We start from the raw sequence: 6173 nt of genomic DNA, 5'->3' as shown, positions 1-6173 counted from the left end.
TTTTGCTCTCTTCTCCAGGAGTAGCCTCTCTAGCAATGCATATCAGATCCTTCCCTCATGGGGTTCTATACCAATATCGCATTCTTTCCCTCATGGGCCCCTATATACATGTCTACCTCTCCCCCTTACCAAATGAACTTAGCCCATGTGCTAGAGTCCCTAGCATTTATGTTCTCCGCAGCATTCACATTAATCTAGCTTTAGCTTAAATACTGCTAGCCACATGAAGCTCATTAGTTCCCTAGGGAACCCTTTTCATTATTAGATAAATATAACTCTTAGAAATTCTTCCCCTTAATGAGCTGAAATTTGATTCCCCGCAAAGGGTGTCTTCTGAGAATACTCAGAATGTGTGATTTTCTACTTTAAAACACTAGATAGGTTTGAAGTACTGAAGTTAGTATGAGTAGTAGCACCAGCAGCACAAGTACAAAAGCCATCAGTAGTAGTGTTTTACATAACAGATCTTCAAATATTTGTAAACAGCTATCTTCTCTTCTTCAAGTTATACATTCCAAAGATGGCAACTAATTGAATAGGAGGGGAAATGGAGAGGAAAGATTCCAGAAGTTACCAAAGTAACACTTGATGTTGCTTTTTTCTGGAAACCATACTTTTGTTAATGAGTATAATGATGGCACTAGCTTTTTTTGGCTACCATGTCATTCTCATTGAGCCTGAAACCCATTCAAACTGTAAGATTTTTTTTTCGTAAATGCTTTTTAATGACGGTAATAATAACAACAAAACACATTTATTATAAACGTATTGTTGTGACATTACCTTCGTTTCCAAACATACTCCTTTCCACTTTAAAGTTTATAAATATTTTTCTGTTCCTTTGATGAAGGTAGTACAAGTATTATCCCCATTTTACAGTGAAAATGAATACTTCTTAGAGGTTGTAGAAGGGATTCTTATTCCTTAATGGGTTGAATTCAGTGGCTTATGAGATTCATTCTACCTCTCAGGTTCTGTAACTTATTGAAACTAATGTGCATAGGTTTCTTCTAGCTCTAATTATCTGAACCTTAGTGACTTGCCTGTCGTCATATATTTACTAAGTGTCATCATTGGTACTTGAATCCAGGTCTACAAATTCCAAGCAAAACTGGTTCTTATAGATTGGCCTCAAAGGCCAGTTCCTTTAAATAACCAGTACTAAATGATTTTGTTGACTTGTGTTTTCTAACATAGTTTCTTTATACACATTATCTCATTTGATCCTCATAACAACTCTCTGAGCATCTATTTTAATATATTATCTCCATTTTACATATGGAGGAAACTGATATTTACAGACATTAGGTTGTGTTGCTTGCCCAGTGACAAAGTGGCAGAGGCATGATTTGGACACAGATCTTAGCTTGAAGTCCAACACTCTATCAATTACACCACTTTCTCCCACCAGTTTATTAGATACATGTAGGCGGTTTTATCACATATTCCCCTCCCAACCTTTTTAAGTGATCTTGACTTTATTTGTAAGAAGTAAGTCACTTGAATGGTGATAAATGAGCTTCCTTGCTTTTGATAACAACGCGGTAAGGTTCTTAGCTTTGAAAAGAAGGATGACTTCTAATTTCTGTTTATGTAATCATAATTCACATGATTGGTCCCACCAGTCATTTCACTACAGTATTACTAATTTATTTTAACTGAACTCTACCACAAACTCTTCCTAAACGCTATTATAATGCTATTTGATCAATGGCTCATTTGTAATGTCATTTTCTGTGGAACTAAATGACCAGGTAATAATGTTTAATTTAACATTGTTTCTCCATGCAACTGATCAATGATGTCATGTGAGGAATAGCCATATGAATGTGTATGTAATTATTTTAGGAATGGATAAATTTGTATAACTCATTATTCCATTGTCACGGATTAAAACATTTTAAAATCCAAGATAATTCTAAATAGCATTCTAGATATCTAGGTAACATGAAGTTTAATTGATGAAATACAACCGGATCTTCCCTTTAAAATATCTCTTAATTGAAACTTTTGATGATGCAATGCCAAATCCAAGGGACTATGAACTAATAAGATGGGCGGAAGCACAAAGATAAGGGGATTCTCTCTGCCTGTTGGAATTTTTGAACGTTTATTAAATACTTGCTATATAGGCACAAGTGACAGAGAATTTGTTTTCATGGTGCAGTCCCTGTCCTTAAGTAACTTATATTCTACTAGAAATATGTTGAAGTTAGGGATAGGGAGTGGTGGGCATGATATGACAGTCACACTAATTCAATTCAATTTCACAAACATTAAGTGCTTACATTCAAGACTCTGTGTTGATTACAGGGCATACAAAAGCAAAAATAAAACATTCTTTGCCCTTAAGGAGTTTATAATTTAGAGATAAATATACATAATATAGTGTAAGAAGAGCTCATGCAAAAAATGTTTTATGAAAATTTGTGGGAAAAGAGTACTTTCACACATGGGTGGGGAAACTAAGGAGGTCAACGAAAACTCAAAGAGAAAGATCTACCTAAGCGGAGGTCAGAAGGAAGAGAATTCTGAAAGGCAGAGAGTAGAAAGGAACATATTAGAGGCACTAAGGAAGATCCTTCACCAAAGCATGAGGGCAAGAGATGAAATATAAAGTTTGGGAAAGCGATACAAATACAACTTGAAAAGAATATAAGAATGTAATTCATGAAAGATAATGAGAAATAAGTTTGGAAAACTTGGCTATAGAGGGCCTTAAGTGCCAAAATAAGGAATTTATTATATTTTATCCTTTTCTATAGAAACTGAGTAAGGAAGTGACATGGTCAAACCTTAGCCTTAGTAATATTTAGGAAGGGTACATTGAAAAGGGGTGAGATCATATTCTGCGAGGACACTAGAATAAGCCAAATGAGAAAGAATGAGCAAATGAAGTACTGTGGTGGCCTGATGAGTAGAAACAAAGGGGGAATTGCAAGATGTATGGAAACTGAGTCAACAGGAATAAACATATTATTGGTTCTGAGGAGAAAATAACGGGAATGAATCAAATGTGAGTTTGGAACTAGCCTCCTGGACTTTGTTATAATTATATAGAAATGGTGTTGACTTTGTGGGTTTATTTTGAAGTCTGAAACTTTGCTGAACTAATCGTATCAGTTTCTTCGCTGTTTCTCTAGGACATAAGCCATCATATGTTGAGAAAACAGGGATAGTTTGTTCTCCCCTTTTCCTATCTTTATACATTTAATTTGTTCTCTTGTCCCATTGCATGCTAGCATTTCTAGAACAATATTAAATAATAAAAGGGAAAGGGACTATCTATGCTTTACTCCTGTATTTATTGGGAAAGTTTATAGTGTGTTCATGTGGTGCTGTTTTAGTTTTAGATACATATATTTTATGATGTTAAAAAGGTTTCTCCAGGCCTGTACTTTGTAGAATCTTTAGTAGAATTGAGTTTTGAACTTTGTCAAAGGCTTTTTCTGCATCTATTGAGAAGATCATGTGGTTTTTAATGTTTTATTTTTAAATATTGGATCTTCCTAATATTGGATCATCCATGCACCCCTGATATAAATTGAACTTGGTAGTAATGACAGATTTAATGGACAAATTATTCTATAAATTATAATAAATTAATTTTACCAGGATTTCATTTTTAAAAATGTGATATTTGCTAATGATATAGGTCTATATTTCTCTTTCTTCTCTCTATCTTTCCATGGTTCAGGTATTAAGACCACATTTATTTTGTAAACATAATTTGGTGTCAAGTTTTCTCAATTTTTCATAATTCTTAATGTTCTATATTTTTTCTTGACTGAATAATTATGATTCCATTATTAAGTCTCCATTTAGGTCTATGTCTTTTGTTTGTGCTCCCTGAATTTATTGCTATTTTTATTGCAAGTGCTTAGTCCTATTTTTAGTGTTGTAAGTGTTAAATATTTCTGCCTTTTATATTTATTTTCAATATAACTATGCCTTAATGCATGATATTTTTTGATAAAAGTTCTAAGTGTGGTGCTAAGAAATACAAATATTCATTAGTTGTGCAATTGACAAAACACCATTTATTTTTAAATTCTTCAACAGATTCACTTCAATTTAAAAAGCCTTATGTTATTATTTTTCTATCAATTGGCATTTTTGCAACTCTGTTACTTTTTTACTTCATAAATTTATATTCTATTCTATTTGGAGCATAAAGTTTTATATTGACATTAGATCCTTTTCTATATTTCTTTACAGATGTAATGTGAATTTCTTGTATGTCTTCACATATATTGTGAGGTTTTTTGTTTGTTTGTTTTTGTTTGCTAGCATGATTGCAATATATGATTGTTTGGATTCATATGTTGCATATTAAATTTGTTCCAACCTTTTGTTTTTGTTCTTTGCATGTCCGTGATCTTTAGATATGTTTGTAAACAATAAATTATGGACTTTTATTGCATGTTTTTCTCATGTTTTTTGTCTTTAATTTTTTTTGCTATAAGGTAGGACTGAACAATAAAGACCCAGTTGTTTGAGAACATATAGTATCTGGTGCAATTCCCATCTTGGTTTTAAAGCATGTCCAGTTATTTTATGACTGGTTCCTATTTATTTACTATGTGATGGGAAATTTGTTGATTGGCTACTGAATCAGAACTGAGTATGCATATTTAATAGTCAATGGAATCTCTAGAGTCTATATACCCATCTCAGGGCCTTATTCCTACAGCACAATACTGATTTAATCCTATCCAATTCTAATTAGAACTAGCTGCTGAAACTCTACAGTAGGCTTGATGATATGGAGACACTCTAGTTAATGAGGCTCATAGAGGGGAAAATGATTTACCCACAATCTCACAGCTAGATTCAGAGGCAGTTTTTGAAGTAAAACCCATGTCATCTTCCAAAGCTCAATTTACAACACTTTCCAATAATACTATGATGCATGAAAAAAGGGACAAACTTCCTATTTTGCAAAAATAAAAAGGGAAAGGGACTGGTCCTATAATTTCATTAATATTGGTAATTCCCAGATGAACTCCTTCAACCAAGGCAGATTACTACGTACTTTTTCTGAAACAGTCATGACAGCCCTGAGAAGTTATTATTTGTACAAGGTCACATGTAATCTGTCTGTCATTGGTGAGACTTGAAGCTTGGATTTCAGACCTCTAAACTCAACTTGTTGACTCTTAAAAAACTAAAACAATATGACCCATTTATGGTGTCAGAAAATATTAGTACCAGATGATAATGGAAGCTAACATCTGTAGAGTGCTTAGACAGATACACACATATATCTATAATCTCATTGGTTTTTAGTGCTCCCTATAGATGTCTCTAGATCGATTCCTTTTGAAAGGACCAAGAGTAGGCCTTTTAGCTTGTTCTCTTGCCCATCTAGTAGTATAGCATTATAATGTAAACCTAGTGATATACATTAATGCCAATTATCAATACACCAATTGAAAATGAGACACCTAGACCTGATGGTGCTTGGCTAGGTTGCCATTTCTCAAGGAGTTACACCTAAATGTAGGTTTAGTGTGGGCAGGCCCTATTGGCCTAGGCTTAAACACTTAATATTGACTATCATCCATGTTCAAGAGATAGCAGACAAAAATGCTAAGACTTTTTCTGCATGATTCCTGGCACTTTTGTTTCAATTGTTTTCAACTCTGTGACCCCATTTGGGGTTTTCTTGGCTGGTATGGTTTGCCACTTAAAGATGAAGGAACTGAGGCAAACAAGGTGAAGTGACTGGTCCACAATCATACAGCTAGTGTCTAAGGTCAAATTTGAACTCAGATCTTCCTCACTCCAGGTCTGGCATTCTATTCATTCACTATATTTGCTCCTTCCTAGAAGTTCATACTTAATACTTCCTGGCTTGCAATGTATACAATCCTGCCTTAGACATTTGAAGTGTTCAATTTGGGGCACATTTTAGGGAGGAAATTTATTAAGTTATAGAACATTCATATGAGAAGACCCAAAAGAGTTTAGGGTTTCATGATCTTGCCCTACAAGGATTGTTTGAATATGGGAGTGTTAAGTTACAGAAGACTTGTGGAGGGGGGCTGCCTTCAAGGAGCTTGACCCCAGGAGGCAGGACAGGGAGCAAAAGCCACAAATTTAAGCTTGACTGTTAGGAAATTGAACCATTGGAGATATACTCAAAAGGAAAGGGCTGAATGATGTCTTGC

The sequence above is a fragment of the Notamacropus eugenii genome, chromosome 2 (genome assembly GCF_028372415.1).
Source record: "Notamacropus eugenii isolate mMacEug1 chromosome 2, mMacEug1.pri_v2, whole genome shotgun sequence".
Taxonomy (NCBI): Eukaryota; Metazoa; Chordata; class Mammalia; order Diprotodontia; family Macropodidae; genus Notamacropus; species Notamacropus eugenii.
Note: the sequence above shows the minus strand (reverse complement) of the source record.